We start from the raw sequence: 21030 nt of genomic DNA on the forward strand, positions 1-21030 counted from the left end.
TGACACTGCAAGAGACCAGCATAGTATATAGCATGAAGCCAATGGAAAGATGTGTTAAAGGATCAAGTTTAGATAAAAATACTGACTTTATTAAAGAGATATTTGCAACATTGCCAAACGCAAATACTCAGAATGAATGTTTTGAATTTGACTTGAAATGAACACTGTATCTCTAAGTATACTTCTACTTTTATGAGTCAGTGATTTGGGTTTTTTTAGAATTTAAGATTAGTAAGAACAGGACATATTTTAATTTTTTTCTGCACAACTATTACTGCCTTAAAACTTCATTAAAAAAGACAAGGTTCTTCTAGAACCTGAAGAATCTCAGAGCAAGTACTTCAGATAAATGGTGAAATGATGAAGCTTTCCATAAAATTATAGTCTGCCATACCATTTGTGAGACATATTGTTTTCCACATATACATTCCACTTTTTAAAGTATGATAATACCAACTACAAGACTGGTAGTAAAATCCTTGCAAGCAGGGACATGCTGTATCAAAAAAAAAAAAAAACAACAAACAACCTCTGAACACAGCTGAGGATAAAATTAGTCTGGGCAATGGAAGTCAGAGGAATCTTATTCATGCCTGATGGCTTCATTGGACAGTCAAGGCAACATGTAATATGATATATTGTTATGCCTGGAATTAGCTCTATTTTCCTTTTATTTTACCATCTCTTCAAATTAAACCTCTGCTACGTCACTTTTTCATTACACTTTTTCTAGTCTAGCCCAAACAGAAGAGACTTAATCTGGTCAACACATATGCTAAGAGCACACAGTGGAAAAACCTAGATGGTCAATATTAATACTACTACTTTATAAACTCTTCTTCTCTGAGCCTTACTAGATCCCACAGAAATCTCTGTAAATTATTCTGGTTTCTGAAATATTTAGAAATCATATTACAGAAATCGCCAACAGGGTAGGATGTACTCAACATTTAGGTGTCATTTTCAGTAAATTTCCATTTTATTATAGTGCCTATAATTCTCCTAGAGTGTAATGTAACCACAAGGAAATCCACAGAGGCATGCAATAAGCTTTTGATTTTTTTTTTTACATTGAGCTTTTTTGTCATGTGAATATTTGAAATTGAGTTCATTATAAGCTTTGTTAAACACGTTTTAGTCCAAACAGAAAAATCCAAAGATACCTGATCATGCTATTGTTAAATAACATAACCAGGGTGCGGAGAGGGGATGGTGCAGAGTAGGTATGGACAAGAGCTTTTGGCAATCGAGCAGAACAAATAAAGCCCAAGAAACTTGCACGTTTTTACCACTAGATATAATACCATCACCAGCCACACGAACCTAAAGGACCAGAGAATGCACAATTCAGCACCTCCCCTCCCCTCAGTAGGGAGTTACTGCCATGCAGAATCTATCTCACCCCCTAAAAGCCACGGACATGTACAGATGCATGATTTTGTCAGGATCCCTTCAGTGTAAGATCTTGCAAGCAGATCCTTGCTTAAGGTTGCTGGTACAGAATCATGAGCTGTTATTACTGTGAGGAAGAGGACAATTTAATTTGCATTACAATTGTAAGTACTTCTGTGAATTGGCTTCTAGGGACACAAAAAGAAGTATTCCTTTCTCTCTCTCCTTTGGAGGACAAATGCTACTAGTGGAGGATCCTGAAGAAACACTTCTGGAGAGTATGTGTCCTTAACTTGTGACTAAAAGCACTGAAGTTGTGATCAATAGAAAGGACTCTAAAGTAGCAGCATTTTAATATTTTGTCAGTTATTTTAACCAAGGAAATCCTTAGAACAGGCCATTCACTTTGAAAAGAGTCAGAAAGATCAGTCCTGTAGCAGCTTAATAGTCAGGTAACAGCTTCAGAAAACATCTTTTAATTCTTTCCTGTTCTTGGTGGTCATGAAGGTAGAAGCACACTGACTGCTGGTGTGTCCAACACTGTTGAAACTGTTTAATGGAGAAATAAACCACTTTACTTTCCAGGAAAGCCGGTATACCTCGCAAGAGTATATCTATATTTCAAAGTCCTTGCCAGACAGGCACTTTTGTATGAATGGTGACGGTCCAAGTGAAAACAGAATGCAACCTGGATTTAGAATTTAATGTATTTTTTAAATGAAAATAAAGAGTTTTTTCTGCTTCATCATCTGCATAGTCAAAATCTGGAATTTATTAAGGCATTAAATATGAACTGGGGATTTTGTCCAGCATTTTTTTCTATTATTTCCATTACTCTTCAGAATAAAAGGCATCCTAATATTGTACAAAACTGAAATTTATGTATTAAAGACTGACTTTCCTGTATGGAATAAAGAGATAAATATTCAGCATGGGAGGGGGGAAAAGGCAACTAATACAGATTTTCTTAATTTCATGTATATTTATAAAACACAGTAAAAGTACTGTAAATGAACTACAAAAACTTGGTCTGTTTATTAAAGATAAGGTCCCACATTTTAGAACCACACACTAAGTGGAAGATATTCAGTTTTATTTCTGCAAGAGCTGGTCCAGTTATTTCTGATTAGTTGCTGAGACATTTTAGAAACTATCAGATATATTTATCCACATTTGCTTGGCTGACTTTCAAGGAGAGGATCAAGAAAGGAAATGGAGAACACCAATGATAAATATTCCCAGGAACATTCTGAAGTTGGCATACTCTCAAAATCATGTTTCACTGAGATTTAGATGATCTGCATATTATGTACAGTCTCTGGAAAATGAACTAAATGAGTGCATTCTGTGCTGTGGTTCTTGAGTTCAAGAAATGTGTACTGAATCTGCTGTGTTTTCTGTAGCTATTTGCTGGTAAGAAGTCATAGCATAAAATGACTCAAAAAAATTTGTGGAACTAAAAGTCATACTTCTGGAAGTATGAAGAGCACACTGTATCAGCTGAGCATACTGAGCTTGTTGAAACAGGCTGGCTCAGTGATGTCTACTTGCAAAATTCTGTTTTTTCTTAGCTTGTAACTAAGTATTTCAAAATTTTGTTTTTCTCCATATAACCCCATACTACTTCTTTATTTCAGAGAAATTACCTCTTCACTTAACCTCTACAGAAATGTTATTATTGCATGAGTAATTAATATTTTGTCAGTATATGCCCATTAAGTGAGCAGAAAAATTATACTAGGGAGCAATTCTTGCTGCACTTACTCCATGGCAGATGAATTGTTTTCAAATGGAATGGTTATTGGTGACAACAGAACTGCATCTACAGAAAAATATTAGGATAAATTGATATTAAGTAAGAAGACATGTGTTTTATCTACGTTGTGGCAGCATTATTTTAATCCAAAAAATATCTGTAATATGATCTCTAACATAGTCAAAGTGATATGAGGAGATACAGAACTATGTTGTGTGAACCATGGACATTGATATACACATTCTGTTGTTGAAATCTAGTGTGGTTCCTCCACTTTCAAAATCTGAAGGAAAAGGAAGGACCAAGCAGTTTGATTGTATTTTGCGGCTTCATCTGTATGTTATGTGACATTTATAACACCAGATCCACTTAAAGGAACTGGTATGTTATGTTGCAATTAATTTTTAATTAGCAATAGTTCATATATAAATTACCTTTTTTGCTGCTACAGCAAGTTATTTATCCAAGCTAAAATTATAAAACTTGTAAGTCAGGAATAACTGTCACACTTTCTATGTTGCTATTCAGCAAAAATAAGACTTTAAAACACTTTATTAAGACAGCCATATTTCATTACAGACCTGTCAGTATTGGAATGATTGTGTTTGAAAAAATAGTCACCCCCATTGGTATTACTTTCCTGCAAATTTACAGTGCTCTTGAGAAGTACCCAGAAGCTAAAGTAGTCGCGGTAGGCAGGTGTGAGGGAACAATTGCAGAATGGATGAGTATGACATAAACAGATTCATGTGATTGGCAAAATGCAACTCACAACATAAGGAAAGACCAGAAGACCAGGCACTCATGAGGGAAATAAAGTGTATTTATTTTTATGAGATTTGACTGTTGACTTTTATTTGTGCAAAAAAACCCAAAACAAAACAAAATAGCAGTACTGCAAATATTATCTATGGAAACTATTGAATTGTGGAATGGATTAGAATCATAAAAAAAAAACAAACCCAAGATGCCTTTTTTTTGATGTGTGTAAATTGACTTTCCTGTGGGATCTTCATGAAGAATCAAAAAATCTATGCATATCTGGCATGCAAAAAAGGATCTGTGCATGTTTTGCCAGCATGAACTGTGTCTTCAGCCCCCTCTTAAATCTATCAGGAACTTGAATGCATATTTTGGTCTGGGCCCTCTGAAGTCAAGTTATGCCTCGGTTTCCATCTGGGATTTCACCAGGAAGTGCTTCAAGTACCAAGCTGTAGGCTGATACTATGAGATTTGCAGACCTGAGAAATTCAGATAAGCCCATACAAACTTTGAACCGCCAAACCTTTTGAAGTTTGCCTGTCAAGAAGTGTAACTCCACTGCTGTCTTCAGACAACACTGAAGAATGAATGGAAACAGATCTCTGTTTCAAAAAGCTCCTGTGGGTGGCTTAAGGACAAAAGGATAAATAAAATTATATATGGAAATATATAATGCTTTCAGAGAAGTACTCTGTCTCTTTGCATACTTGAGTATTTCTCTGCATCCATGATGGTAACAAAAGCCCATAAAATCAGTTTATTTCCTGCTTGCTCCTGCAGTTTCATTGCGGTTGATCCAACGCAGAGACGTGTTCTTTAAACATTAATTTCTCTATTTATACAGTCAAGCTGTTGTTGTTTACCATATTCCCATTAAGCTGGTCAAGGGTGTATACTTGAGAGAAAATTCGGCAGTAGCCAGAAGCTGCTGCAGTAGAAAGAAGACTAAACAACCAGCAGTCATTGACAGGGACTCAGTGTGGGGCAGAGCCTGGCCCATGAGCCTATGCCAATATTTCTGTGTCTGTGACTAAAGTCATAGAGTGTCATCAGCCATTAGATCACCACCCCATTTTTAACAGCAACAAATATCAGATAATACAGAAAAGTGTACAAGGATTGGGAAAATTTAGGGTGACGTTTCTTGCAAACATTCCCAGATTTTAATAGTCTTTGAACAAGCTATTTTCCAAACTAAATGTGGCATGGCCATTACACATTTAAAGTTCCTGTAGACTTTCCTCACAAATTGTGGGTTCAGAAGACTATTTCTAGGATACAAAATCATGTGGCAATTAATTCTGCAAAGTCACAAATTGTCTGACTTATACATCATCTACAACTATATATTTTTTAGAGGAAAAAAAAAGTTATATTTTTAATAATCTCTTTGTTAAATAAATTTGTTTTCTGCCTTTCATGCTATGAAAAAAGGAGTGATTTTTATTATACTGACTCAAGATAGAAGAGAAGATTTTATGTAGATCTAAATAACTTTCCAATACCCAAGATGAGCTTACTGAGAAAACTGTCAGGCTCTTCATAATGTGAGGATGTGAAGATGATGGACATATATTGAAACAATAAATTGTTGGATGAGTTAGGAAGAAAAGCTTTTAGATTATGAGGGCAGTGCAGCAGTATAGGAGCTGTGGCAGAGCCTCATCCCTAATGGGCTACAGCTGTGAAAATCGGGTGAACAGCATTGCAGGTATGAGACCTGGAGTGCCCAGGTGCACTGACCAACCACCAAAGGGAACAGAGGGCACACAGGGGCAATGCATGAACATGAGGGGTATAACAGGTTGGGCTAAAGACCAAGATGGGTAGCTGCTTGCAGCATTCTGAAGCGATGTGATGTTCTGCTGTATGGGCAGATGCCTGAAGCCTTCTGATGAGGTGTGGTGTTACTCTGTATGGGGCTGTTTAAAGCTTTCTGCTATTGTAGGGTGATGTTCTGTATATTGTGTCTGTCTCAACTGCAACATATGTGGCAACAGTTCACAGCTTTGGAGTTTGTTCAGATCCAGTTGGGTAAACCCCAGCTGTCACCCTGTTAAAAAATAGGTGGTTGGCCTAGAGTCTTCCTGAGGTCTTTTCCAAACTTTTCTTTCATATGCTCTTATGTTGTATTCCCTGCTAGATTTCTCTTTTCCAAAGGAAAAAGTTCTTCCCAATATAGAGACCACTTACTGCCATTGAATGTTTTTGTTGCACTTCTACCTTTTACTGTGTCTTTTTTGTTAAAGGGCAACCAGAACTGCACATGCTTTTCAGAAGAGTGTGCACTGAAGGTGTTCAGTGCCTTGTTCTTTAATCCCTCAGTAGTATCTTTGTCCTGGTTTGTTTGCCTCTGACTGAACCTCACTATGCAGTAGATATTTATTATGCAATAATCCAACAGCTGTGGGTGCCTGTCAAATGGTCACAGCAAATTTACAGCCTGTTACTTTGTATATACAATTAAGTCTGGTTGTACTCATTGACCCAGATTTTCATCTGTTGTTTAATGTCTAATATTGCTAACTCATTTTGCAGTGCTTTCAGTCAGCATAGCTTTGATCTCATCTGATTTTTTTTTGCATCAAAAGTTTAATTACAGAATAAACAGTCATGCAAATGATATATTTCTTTTATATTATGTTTTTACCTACTTTCCAGGCACCTTAAAATCTGTTAGCAAACAAAAACTCACTATCATAGGAGAGTGAAGATGTAAAGTTCTGTTATTCTTGTCCACGTTCTTATTATTTTTTCCACTGTTATATGTTTTAGACCTCATTTTCTTGATCTTCTAGTTGGACGTGGCTTCCATTTCTAAATTATTTGTTAATAATTTACATTGCTAACTTATTGATTTATAATTCTTTACCCTGATGTTTAGCCTTGGCTTTTTTTTGTTCCTTCCAATGTTATTTGTCTTGCTAGAATATCTATTCAAAGTCTCTGTTGTGATGTCTCCCTAAGTTTTGGCTATTCCTAATAAAGTTCCATTGATAAAGCTTCTAGGGTATAATTAGTAATTATGTATTAGACCAATTCACACATGTCTCAAGAGGAACTTGGGAATTGCTTCTCCTTTTGAGCATTCCCTAATTTGCTGTTCATAAAAGAAATAAATTATGGCATGGAAAACCCACAGCCTTTGTATGTGGTTTTCATGACATCTACTTAACCCACCCAACAGACTGAATCCCCCTTCAGCTTTCACAGTCTCTCCACTTCTGTGGCTGTGTGGCAATTTGTACATACTTATTATGAGACCTCTGATGGGTTGTGAAGGGAAGGGTTGCAAGATTTAAGCTACTGGGGAAATCTGTCTGTGTTTCTAAAGGAAGGATTTACCGTGTCAGGAGTTCTTGCATCACTTTTATCCTTCAATGGTTCCTGGTGCCCTATTAATGTGCTGTTTAAGCTGGTAATGTAATATGGCAAGCAATCTGTAAACACTTTATTTCTGCAATATCATTTCTTGTATTGATTTCATAAGTGTAAGGCTGACATTTGGGCTTGTTCTTCCCTGACGGAGGCTCTGAAATCATTCAGGTCTTTTAGAGGCCAGAATGTTGACACCAAAATGGAACCCCAAAGCCAGAAGGCCTCAAGAGAAAAATACTAATCAGTAGAGAAAGGGAAAAACCCTTCTTAAGTTTCATTTACATAAATTACATCTTTGCCAAGAAAACTTTCTCCAGTGTTTTCAGTTATGTGTTTTTAATATCTTTGTATTCTGGCTATAGAAAAACAGAGTCATTACTGGAGACACAGGTACAAATGATGTCCGTGGAATGGGGGGACAAAAGTATAAGAGAGATCCTGAGGCACTTGAGTGTTCACAGTACAGAAATGTCTATCACTTTGTCCTGAATGGTAAAAGCTATCCAGATGAGAAGATGAAAAGAATGACCATAGCCAGATGTCTTTGATTCCAAACCACAAGAAAAGAAGCATGCACCTACCAAGGAAAGTTTGAGGTCATGAGCAAATCTTGCAAATTACCTGAATTTTCTTAGATCAGAGCTTGTTAAATGTTGCAGTGCTGCAGTACTTGCATCTAGGACTAGGTATTATGTGTCAGATAGCTTTTATGAATAGTCTTTTCAGCTGCTTTTATGGAGTCTTTACTGAAAATGTGCAAGCCAATAAGAGACCTGTGAAAGGGGAAGGTGATCTGGTTCCTATTAGTAACCGAGTCTGCCTCTGTGTTGAAGTCCAAAGGTGTTAAGGCAAGAAAGGGAGCTCATGACTTTTAGATTTTGGTACATCCTTCTCTACCAAAGTAGAGAAGTTAGTGAAGTTAGATTCAGGCCTGTCTAACAGCTTCACTGAAAGCTAAGGCAGTACAAGTGAGCCATTTACACACTGGTTGGAAAGAGGGTTATGAGGCATTTGTCCATTCATGAAAAAAGGGGCCTTTGCCTAGAAATTATTTTTTGCTCATTCCCCTGTCTGTAATGGAAATGGCTTATGGTGCTGACTGAAAGTGAAGGATAAAAGCATTGTAGATGGCAGTGGAGGAAAAACATGAAGAGATTCCTGTGCTAGGAATGAATAAGATATCATTTTTATTAAAGGGATAAGGCACTTGGCAGACACATCTGCATGTGGTTAGCTGATCCTGAAAGAGAAACCTGTCTGCTTCCTATACTGTCAGCTACCTCTTCAAAACAAACTTATCCTTACAGTTTGAAAAGCAGAGATAGAAGGTTATCATGAAACAACTATTGCACATCTGGTAACCATAGGTTATGAAGGAACACTGGCCAGCCAAGTGTGCTGGCTCTTGTGCTGCAAAGACTGTCAGCAGCACTCTATCCATTCAAATCCATGTACCTGCGCTAGGGTCAATCTCCACAACATACTCTTGTGAGCTATTCACTTACTGCTCATGTTGTGTCAATTTAAGAAGGTTTAGCATTTATTCTAATAATTGTAAACCATCCTGGAAGTTTGCTATTTATCTCATTTGACTATTGTGTGGAACTAAACTGTTAGTTCAGAGTTCCTAGTTTTGTTTTTCGATTTGTATTTTTTAGTTTTAACTTTTTCATTTTTCAAGGGAGGTAATTTAAAAGAGGATAGCTTTTATTTCTTTGTTTTCATGTCTTTTCCTTCTCCAAATTTAGTGAGGTTGCACAGGTGATCCTGTGGGCCTGTCAACAAGCTTGTCAATATAAACATTTTGATTAAATCCAGTCTGTTTTAACCAAGTCTGTTTATCAGGCACTTCTGTCATCTGTGGTTTGTTGGGAAATAAAACAATTGATCCAGTTCCTATTAAAGATCTAAGCCCAGATCACACTTTGAAGTGAATGGCATGACATCCATTGTTTGGTGGGAGTAGACTCAAGCAAAACTACTTTTTACAGAACAACACAGACAATTTTATATTTTTACTTTTGCACTGCAGATGTCTTGATTGCTAACACTCCTGAATTGTTCAGAAAAACGTCAATTACAGGACAGTTAAAAAGTGTCTGGGTGAATTTCAGTAATGCTGCAATACGGAGGACAGTGAGACAGCTAATTTGCCAGCCATGAATCTATTCAGCAGTTTGACAGGTCTGCTTGTGGACACATGACCTCATGTTCACAGTAAACATTGGGCTACATTTAATGTAGGAGGTATTCTGGAGGATCCTTATGCAAAGTGTAGGCATTAATAACTGCTTTACAAAAGGAACAAAGTCTGCAGAAAGATATCTGGAATTTTTCTCTTTCTTATAGCATGATGCTCTAACCTGGTATACACAGTTTTTTCTCAAAGTGTGAGACCCTACCACTCTCTCTCTAGACACCAGGTCTGCTCACTGTCACCCTCTCTCTGGAATGATGAATGTAGAACTGATGCCTTCACAATGACTGATCTTCAAAGTGGGAACGTCTCCCCTCCCACCCCACCCTGGTGTATTGTTTATAGCCTGATGTTTATAGTCCTGTGGTTAAGGAGCTCCTGGGAAATAAGGGTTTGCGTGCCTGCATGACAGGAGGATATTGCACTTCAGCTTCCTAATTGCCACTCTTCTACTGTGTGAAAAAGGGAGGGGGTGAATAAATCTCTGTGGTCTCTTTTAGAAAGGCAGGAAAAACTAGGGAGGTCTTCAGAGCACTACCTGAGCAGCTTTCAGGTGACCATGGCAGGGACACCGGGGAGAGCACACTCCAGCCACCAAGTACTTTTAGGATGCCATGGTGGTGTCTGTTGCTCTGAGCTTTACTTCAAGGTCCCAGCGTGAAGTTAAGGTAGATTATGTATCAGGTTGATTAGAGAGGTTCAAGAGGAAACTTTTACTCTTGTTCTATTTCTGGTATTTCAGATGCTTGTGTTTTTCTTTTTTCCTAGGTCCTAGTACTAACATTCATCTAAGGAAGTAGGAAATGGCTGAGATAAATAGATTTATTTTAACAAATGGAGGTAAGTGGATCAATCTTGTGCTGAAATAAGATCTTTTGGATGTCTCCATTGGGTTTTACTTGTGTACTACTGAGTTTCTCATAGCATGAGTCTTCCCAACATAATTAGCAAAAATGAGAGAGAGGTTTTTCTTTGGGGGGGGCTCTTGCTGATAAGGTGTTGAAATAATTTTTCTTCCCCTGTAAACCAATATGTATTTGCAGGTTGAGGAAACTAGTGGAACAGAGCAGCTTTACATTCCATCCACTTTTGCTAAGGCTGGGAACAGCTGGCTCAAGAGCTTTGTTCATCATCTAATTTGGGGCACTACAAAAAGGAAAACTTCACACAGACACAGGCTTTCCAGACCTCCCTCATAACATGGAATTTTCTCTGTTGTGCCTTCAAACCCTATGTCCTGTATAAAAAGCACACAGGAGATAATTTTTTCCATATTTTCCTTGTTTGTCTCCTATCTATTCTTTCCCAGGCTGTGGCTCTGAGAAATAAGCATTCATAGTAGCAGAGAGAGGGAAAGAGGTTTTCAACGTTCCGATTTTAATACTTCAAACCTGGCATTCTTATGCAGCTATTTTCCATATTTTACCCTATCTATACATTACAGTTCAAGTATGCAAGGAGACATTTAAGAACAAAAAAAGATGACCTCTACAATTAAAGGTAAAATTTTATATCAGCCTATCAGGCTTCTTGTAACTTTAACAAAGACTTTTCTAGTGATTCACTGCTGTTTAAAAAAAAAAAAAAAAAAACCAAAAAAAAAAAACCAAAAAAAACCCACAAAACACCTCTGCTTGCTCTGATGTAAGCAGTTATCTGAGAAAGTCCCAGGTGTATTCATTCCTTGAGATGCTGCACTGAAGTAAGACCTTGATTGTTCTTTTGCTGTTATAGTATCAGGATTTTTGGTCCAAGGGAGAAGTACAGGTCATGAATTAGTGGTCCATGACATTTAAATGCTTATCATTTCTTGCTTCCTTAAGGAGCTGAGATAGTTCAGTGTATTAAATAAACTGGGACTGGGTGGAGTAAGTAGGAACATCTGCATGTCTTATGTTATGACTCCCCTAGCAGTCATCTGTAGTGCTGTATGGTTCCAGAAAGTCTCTCAAGCATATAGATGGTGGTGTTCCAACAAGCTGGAGCTGCTGGCTGCAGCTGATGTTTCAGCAAGTTACTTTATCTGCAGCTGTCTTCATCTGTTGCTAGATTTAGGGAAGAATATCCTTAGATTTTGTATGCTGAAGGAGGAGGGAAAAAAAGTAAAAATACAGAAATCAAAAAAGTAAAGAAGGGATACCAAGAGAAGTCTAAGACTCTGAAGATGCAAGGAAGTTTTAGAAGAGGTTATGAGAATGGTTCCTTTTAAGTACATGGTATGATTATGCTAGTAGGATGAGCTCCTCCAGTTCAGTCACTATGACAAAATGCACTACTGTTGAGGATGGGTTTACATGATCATGCAATCCCAGTAAATAAGCCTAATTCTTACAGAGAAATCCATAGTGATATTATTGATGAACAAAGCACAAATATTTGAAGAAAAATCATGTTATCACCTTTCCTCAGGACTATGAACATCTATTGTTAACTTCAACATCTAATAGTTAACTTCAACTCAATTTCTTTTTTGTGTGTGTATTTTTAGTTTATATGCCATGAAAATACATTGCCTCACAAGAGGAAATAGCTCACAAGTTCCAGCAACCACAATAGCAGCTGTCAATTTGCTCAGTTTATGGTTACTTTCTCAGTAGATTGATCAGATAAAAAGGTTCTAACTGCACAATTCTATTTTATTTGCAAAACTGAACAAAATAATAAAAATATGTTAGAAAGGGTTTGCAAGTTAAATAGCACATCTCAGCATCATTTAGCTGCCATTTCCCCTACTGCCATTCTCATTCTACTCTCTTTTCCTCCCTGGCTCAGCCCAGTTAATGGTGTTTCCCCTCCCTGTTGTCCCTCTGCTTCTTCATTCTCTCAGTTCTATTATAACTGAATAATAGTTCATTCTGAACTGAGCTTTCAAGAACATTCTTGCTAGCTCATAAATGGAAACTGAATAAGTTGGATTTAAATTAAGATCCTTGGGGTTTTATTTGCTTTAATTGATTTGTGGGACAAGGTGATTTGTATGTTCAATTGCATCTTTACTGGAAATGAGCTGTCTTCCTCCTTTCATAATTTAATGCATAATGGAGGGGAAAGAAAGAACATTATGTATTTCTACTTGTCAGGTTGCAGACAGCTGTGAAGGTACATGGCTCATTCAAGAGAAATGCCTTTTACTCAGAAATGTTGAATGCTGATAAAGATCAGAAATTCTGCAAAGAGAAAAGAATCCCTAAGCAACAAGCCCTAAAGCCATAACTGAGATTTAAAAAGAGATTTAGATTTAGGAACGGATATCATTGTGTGTCTTGAAGATGGGGATAGTCATGAGGTAAATTTTACTGGGTTTTCCATTCCCAGTAGTATTCCTAATCATATTGAGTCTAGGAAAATGAAATTTTTCCTCTCTAAGAGCCCGTCACAATTTGAAATCCTGATGTTAGTAAAAGTCACAACTGTGAAGATCTGAGAAATAAGCCTGCTTGGTCCACATTTCTATTTATGAAGCAAGGTTTTCTAAGAAGGAATATTGCATGTTAAACCAGCTGAAATTGCAAGAAAAATGAAAAATTAAGCAAAGTACTGTCACGCTACATAAATTTTACTTTATAATTAAGCACATTTTCTGCAAGTAGATTTTCCTTGCTAGCGAGAGTGAGAGATGATAACTTCCTAGAGGAAAAATTAATTTATAATGGCCAAGATTCACTCAAGATGTTGCTATTATTACTTAGGGTGTTGGTGTTATTATTTATTGCTTTACTTGCATTCAGAACATGAGTTTGTAGTTCATACCTCAAAAGAGAAAAACACTAACTTAAGCACAGCACAGGGCTTTTCTGTCCTAGTTTTTGTCTGATGTACTGGGCTTTTGAACCCAAGTTTCTTTGTTTTTAGCTGTGTTATTACAGTGCAAACCTGGGCATTAGCCCTAGAAGCTGTTTCTCACTTTCTGCTTGTGTTACTCTCTAGCAAAACTGATGTGGGAATTGGATGCCTGAACTATTCTAGAAGTATGAACCCAAGCTGAATGCAATAGCTGTGTCTTTCCTGCTAAACTCAGATGATCACTTTATTTCAAAGGATGACAGCTGTATCCATTAACCTTATGAAAGGTTTCCTAGAGACAACCTGAAGCTACAACATAAGTCATGCATTTGCTCTGTAATGCTCTGGTTCAAAGTGCAAGCAAATAGTTTGGGGTGTGGTATTTTTACTGTTCATAGCAACGTTGTTAATCATTGCTTCTTGCTCTGGACTAGACAAACTGCCAGAAGAGGTTCAGTTCTATTTCACAGTTAATTTCACACTGATATTGCCCAATAGGCACAAAGATCTATTCTGGCAGCTGGATATAGCTGGAGCATAGAGATACTCCAGCCAGGCTTTAGAAAGGGGAAGTTCCCAGCAAGTCAGTTAAGCTAAATCTGCCCCATGAACTTGTCTACAGAACTTCCAAAACTTTTCAGGTCCAATAGAGCATACATCCCTATTCCCAAATCAGGTCTTTCATTCCTAGTGGTAATTGAAAAAAGCCCTGCACCATGATTTTGAAATCAATTGATTCTGTTCTCAGCCAAACCAACTCTAGTCCTTTAAGTTGATGATAACCATTTCCTTAGGAAGCTGTGCTCTGCTCAGTGCTATCTTCCTGCCTCCTTTACCAAGTTCTCCTCTATGGCATGAGCCCTGTCTGAAAACTGAGGAAAATTCAGAGAAACTACTACATTAAGTAGTATTTTAAGCATATAATATTGGATGGGGGAGAGCATGGAATAATGTCATCCTTTTCCTAATTCAGTCAATAGACATAGACTGCAGCAGTGGCTTCAAATTTCTAGCACATGATGCTTCAGCCTGCAAAACCCACAGTTTTTGAGCACTACCTAAGACTAAGAATCTTTAATGACTGCTACAGAGGTTGCTGTGCTGTCTTCCCAAAACTCCTGGTAAAAATAGATGAGGAGTGTTCTCCAAATCTGTATAATTATAATGGAATTGTGTTAGTAGATATGTGTACACGGAACCCAAATCAAATGCAGGAGTACCTCAAAATATTTTTTCTGTAGTTTGTCTCCAGAGGGGTAGATTTTATCCTAATTAAATTTTTCTCAGTGGCAAGTAAAGCACTTAAAAAACCTATTCACCAAGTTATTCACACATAAAAGGACTTTGGAGCCAGAAAGAAGAAAAGCAATTCTAATTACAAATCAAGGGGATTCCATCAACTTCAGAGAAGCTGGAGTGAAAGCCAGGATGAGAGAAGCTGCATGTTGTGGAGGAATTAAGCCCAGGAAAAGGACACTGAGAGGATCCTATCCCATCTGTTGCCCAAAAGTGGTCAGGAGAGGGTGATGAGGTGTTTCTTGTTTTGTCCATGCCTCTGTCTTATTCTGCTTGAAGACTATTGTATTGGCCTGAGTAAAGTTTTGCTGTTTTATGGTTTTTGAAAGTGTACAAAGTCTGTTTGTAGGCCTTGAATAAATGCCTCTTGATAAGGTAGTTGTAAATTAAAACACTAACAAGATAGGAGCTATTAAAAATAACAACTTGAACTGGTGGGTAGTTTCAACAGAGAATTCTAGTGTGAAATTCTTCTCATGAAAATGCTTCATTTGAAGCATACTGAAGCAGTATCAGGATTGAGAAAAAATGTGCTATAATCCAGTTTCTGATAATTGAATGGCTAACCAAAGGATCTTAAATAATCTGTGCTACACAGAAATCACAATGATTGTATAATTTTAATTGTGTGTATGGGGGCTGATTTTCTTAAATGTTCCTAAATGCAAAGATGTGGACTTCCAGAAAGCTATATATGGAATAACCAGAAATTTGAAGTGACTTAGGACAAATGGAAATTTTTTTACTATTCTTCATTTTATTTTCATGTTTATTACTTTCCTTTTGCCCTCCTCCCTCATAAGTTCTTAATCAGTGATTTACCCTTCCTTAGCAATTTTCCTGAGAAAACTTCCAGTAGATGACATACTTTAAAATTTGAAAAAAACTCTGAAGGTCCTTGAACTAGTTTGTTTTGTTCTCATTATTTTTACACATATGCGTCTTTCTTTATGTGGCTGTCACTTAGCAGCATAATTGTTCCAAGCCAGTTTAACAAAGTAAAGCTCCTTTTAGCACATAGATAAAGACACATTTGTATCCTTTCAGTTTTCTCCAGAAAGTTGATGGCACTTGATGGTGGTTGAATATAATAATATCTATCTCTGGGTAGATTTAACATCAAAATAAAGCTAAATAGTGTGAACATCTGATTAACATATGGAAAGATTTTTTAAATAAGGCTTTCTTTTCAAGTGCTGAAAGTTTGACAGTCTTTTATACTGTTTTATGATGCTGTGGTAGCAATTCCATGGTTATAGCTATAATCTGCTTTAAGACTTGATTTTGAAAGCCCAAACTCTTCAGTATATCAGTGTTGAGAAAAAAACAGTATTTAGTATGGCATTTTTCATGTGTGGTCTTCAACGAGAGAGAGCACATATTTATGGGAAACAATCAGATGATACACACAGAAATTAGAAAGTTTGAATAACCAACCATTTCATCTTATGTAAAAGTTTCCAAACCCATCATGAGCACAGAGCACTTTACATGCATGTATAGAATATGAGCTCATATAACAAGGTAGTATGTCACTACTAAAACAAGTATGGGAGAGGATCATACTCCAGTGAAATGTTATGGTTATATTTAGAAAACTTTTAGTGCAGGCTGTACAGTTTTAGGTTTTAGAATTAAATTCCATGTTTTAAGTATAAATGCTCTTGTTTTTAGTCATGCATTGTTGATTCAAGTGAGCAAAACGATTTATAATCTTGGTTTTCCTGAGATGGTCAATTTAATCTGAACTTGGATGATTCTGAAATACTTTTAGATGCTTACTTACTGAATAGCGATGTCCAGTTGCCAAAATAATGGAAAAAATGTATTAAAGATATGACAGAAAAAAGTGTGAAAAGGAATGAAGTAAAGAAAGAAAAAATGTCATGCAATAAAATACTCTATAGGAAATATTTGAAATATGTCTCTAATAAGTCCTCTTTTGTGACAGCTCAATAATCTGTTTCTTATAAGGCTGTTCAGTAACCTTTCTGTTTTCCTGGCTCTCTTTAGCAGAATTTCTGGAATCAGGATTCCACTGCTAATTAAACAGAACAATAACAATATTTCTTTTATCATTTCCCTAACTGGTAGGATTGAGAAAGTCATGTGCATTCACCAGTTATACACATTATTTCCTGTCTGAAGCATGTCTGGCACTGGGCCCACAGCAAACTTTTGCGTGGAGGAGGAGCTCCAGTTTCTCCTGAGTGCAGTCAGTGGCATCTCCCTCTGCTCTGTGACAAACCCTGTGCCTGGTGTCTTTCCTGGTAGCTGCAGCCCAGTTGTAGCTGCCCTTGAGAATACATTTGCCCAGAGGTCAGCGTTGGTGTCATCCTCTACTAGGACACTGGAAAATGTGAGTTTGTGGAACCGGCTCTTGCACACAAGAAAATTTTCCTCAGTCCACTCCTCTATTGGACATGTTCAGATGTTAAGAGCATGTTCTCTTCTTTCACATACCCTACAAATCATTTTTAATCTCAGTGGCAGGTACACTCTGAAGAAACTTTGAGTAAATTTTATACTACATTTGTAGCAATGTAATACTACATAAAAAATAGCTGAGGACAAATAATATTAAGGACTATGCTTTTAATTTTTTAAAGGATACTTGAAAAGGAAGTCCTTTCAGATGACTTGAAAATATTTTTTCACAGTATTCCATATTAAATACTTAAGATGTGTTCTAAGTGGATATATTCAATTGTAATTTGCAAAATGAAAGAGCACATGAGCCAGTCCCAAAACCCATGGGGATATTTTCCTCATTCCAGACAGGGAGCTCATAGGATGCACAAGTTTACACAAGACTGTGGTATGTGCTCCTAAGAAGCTTAGTATTAGGAGCTTCTGGTGGGGCTTGAAAGTTCCAGAGAAAAAATGTATAGATATAATAACATCCATTATTGTATGTAACTCTTGCCTTCACCACAAAGAGGGCTCAGTTAATTGATTAGAAATCTCACACATGAGCCCAGCTTTGGGTAGGAGAGTACAACAGGTTTAAGATTGGAATGTAGGAATAAAGATGGCCAGGATAAAGGGAAATGTGTGAGTGCTAGACAGAGAAGAAAGAGAAGCCAATTCACCTGAAACACACTACAGCTCTCAAGGAGTGCCCAGATTTTCAAGTGCATGTGGGTTCTGCATTTGGGTGGTTTGTGACAAACTTGCTCTTCATATTGAAAAGTTTCCTTTCCCTTTTAATAGTGAATGAAAAGAAACATTTGAGATTCACTTCACCTTGAGTTTTTTTTATTGAAGACTGAGATACAGAGCTCTGATTGTATGCCATCTAGGAGTGTTACAGGGAAAAAGTACTTTTGGGGACTTCTGAATCAAGACCACAGGGATTCACAACAATGTGACTATTTTGAATAAGCATTTTGGGTTAGTTACCACACCACCAAAACTTTCCATTTGAGCTAATATAAAAACCAGAAGCAAAAGTGACAAGGAAGGCATGTTAATGGGGTCTCTGGCCAAGAGAAATGTTTGTTATTACAGGACTGGAGGAATAGAAGGATAACAGCTTCCTGTCTGGCTTGTTACCTAATTATTAGAGTAGAATAGAGGAGCAGGTATACTGGGTTGAGCTTTGCAGCAAAATACCTGGGGGGACATGGGATCTGGTTGGTAATTGGGATGGAGCATAATTTACCAATATTAAAAACATCACAGTAGTAAATTACTATCTGGAGAAAAACAGCCATTCTATTCTTCAAATATCTGCTTCAGGTAAAGTGAAATATGCATCATAGAATAAAGCTTTACTGTATGGTTTATCCAGAGTTAGTCTAGCATCAAATCTATAAGCGGTTCATAACAACTCTATAGGTATTTGTCCTGCTAATTATTGTTTATTTTATTATTTGTAATTTTTCTTCTATTTTTGTAAAAAAAAAAAAAAGGTTTAAGATGTTAAATATCAGGGATTGTTCTGCAAGATTTTTTTTAACTTTATAGGGTATTTAGCATTTAGACTCCCTCTGTACAGAGCAATATCCTTCTTATTTTAGAGCCTTTGGGACAAAATGAATTGCCCTCTGGAATTACCTACATCACTTGAGAACAACTGAGGGGCCCAGATTACTTTTCAGAATAAATAGGAGAGAACTAAAATGCAATTCATCCTGGATAAATCAATACTTGTTCTGTCCCAAGACAACAAATGTAATCTTCAACTCTGTAATAAACTCCACACAGGTGAAACACATGCCAGATTACATCCCCTCTGGATATTGTTGTGAGTCTTATGGTATGCTGAGGTTTTTTTTTTTTTCAGTTATGCTTCAGGGTACCTGCTGTAACTTTTCTACTTTTCTCTATATTGTCTCTTACTGAACTATTATAGCAATTGGTAGTATTTTCCAGTATGTGTTTTATAGCCCAGCAAGGAGGAAGAGGGGAGTTCAGCCAGGGGCAGGGTAGGACCAGACCCTTTGCTTATGACTGACAGAGCAACAGAACAAAGTGCTTTTTCAGATTGTATATGAAAGGATAAAAAATGAAATTATGTTCTTTTCCCTTATCTGCAAGTAAAGTATTAGAAGTGATTGTTTATATTGCAATAGACAGTTAATGAACTGTGTTCATACATTAAATGGAATAATTACTTCAAGAGCAGTTCTTCATATTTTTGTTATATTTTCAGGGTGGTTGGCATAAGATTCATGTGGCACAAAAAACTAATGATGGGCCTCAATTCTGCTTCAGAAACAAAAGAAGACTTAACTTTCTGCTATTTGAAAATTGCTAGGAAGACAGCATTCTTAGAGATGGATTTGGAAGGACTTATTCCTCTATTTGTTTACCATGGAAACTCTATTAACCTGGCAGGTCCTGTGGCAATCCTCCTTTAACCATGATATAAACCTCAGTTTTTCAAAGAGATAAAATTTCTTCCCTATCCCATCATTCTTATTGTTACTTCTGCTTTGTCTTCTTCTGGAATGGTCAATTGCAACTGGTAGCACCAGATTGGTTAGCCAGCTCTCTTCCCTGATTTTCTTGTCATCTTACTTCCTGCCTCATTGCCTTTTATAAAAGGATTAAGTTTCCCCAAATTATTTTTCCTTGCAGGTGGGTTTCAGGACTTGTCAATTTTGGCATACAGCTTTATGTTCTATGCAATCCAGATCAGGAGGGCTTAGTATAAAGTCTCATTCTTTTTCATCATTCTCCATATGCTGTACATTCTCCATTGGCTGTAGCCCAGAATTGCTGCATCACCTCTTCTCCAACCTCATCTACCCCTCTTACCTCTTCAGATTATAATGGTCCCTTTTTTGGATGTGCAGCCACTTGTTTGAAGAATGCCAGGCATTGTGTAGCAAAACCTCAAATGTTCCATAACTTCTGTTTCATTAATGGGTTAAATACGAAAAAGAACCTGGTAGGTTTTTACACAGCCTGTGGGCAAATGATAAGAAAGGCATGTTGTGGCTACACAGAGCCATAAAAAGTCTGTGGTGTGAGGCAAAATGCTGGAAACCTGTCTTCCATTTGGCAAGCACAACCTGCATTCAGTTGTGTTCATACACAAAACACTGAGGAAAAAGATAAAATAAAGAATGTTTTCAGCAGGGATTGTAATTTATTTGCTTAAGCTCATTAATATTTAAACTGTCACCTAAGAATTGCATGTATATTAATGAGCATAGTCCATCCATTGGATTATGCATCCAGAATTCTACAAGGAATGTCTCAAGTCCACATCAAGTTTTCACATATGCTATATTTTCTTTTAGGTGAAAACTATATATCACACATTGCCAGACAACTTCCTGCTAACTAATGATGAGTCTTATTTGTTCAGTCCTCTATCGAGATTAATGTAGAATTGGTGAATTAACTTCAGATGTTCATAATTTGTGAAAGTAGGATGGGGAAAGCTGCAAATAAACAGGACAACATCACACTTGTAGTTGAGTGGTATCTCAGTGTTCTTTCAGCAGTGCCCAAATCTACTGTAAAAATTCAGACGGAAAAAGAATTAATCAGCAAACAAATAATTTCAGAAGTCTGTGTCTGTGTATATGTAATTATGTGTGAGCATGTGTATGTACATCAACATATATGGTTCTGTATCCAGATTATCAGTATGGAAGCTGAATGAGTACTAGATAATATAGAGTGTAATTCATAGTTATTTTGTACTATTTTGATCTTATTCATTAGTTTTCAATCAGGTTTTGAAGAATACATATAAGAAAAATACAGAGATCTTTGTGAAGACTATAGATAACATTATTATGGCAACTATAAAAATTATCTAATTTGATTTTCAAGCTTAGGTGCAGCTCTTGTAAGGTTAAAATCCAACAACAAAGTAAAAATTATGACATTTATTTATTAATTTGATTTTTTTAAAGCTACTATATAGACTGCAATTGTTCTTTTCATGTTGTCTTGCTTCTTTCCTTGCTGCCTCTTATAAAATGACCAAAATATCCCTAAATTT

At 36.8% G+C, this 21030-nt stretch overlaps 1 protein-coding gene across 2 annotated transcripts in view; it reads left to right on the top strand.

Annotated features, from left to right (window-relative positions):
- Positions 1-10325, top strand: part of C2H8orf34 (chromosome 2 C8orf34 homolog) — a 262725-nt gene extending 252400 nt beyond the window's left edge. For both annotated transcript variants that reach the window (XR_014953440.1, XR_014953441.1), the window contains exon 15: positions 1-10325. This exon is cut by the window's left edge and continues 63941 nt beyond it. The gene's annotated coding sequence lies outside the window, so the exon portion shown is untranslated.
- The last annotated feature ends 10705 nt before the right edge of the window (positions 10326-21030 follow it).

This window comes from Lonchura striata, chromosome 2 (genome assembly GCF_050655825.1).
Source record: "Lonchura striata isolate lonStrDom1 chromosome 2, ASM5065582v1, whole genome shotgun sequence".
In the NCBI taxonomy this organism is placed as follows: Eukaryota; Metazoa; Chordata; class Aves; order Passeriformes; family Estrildidae; genus Lonchura; species Lonchura striata.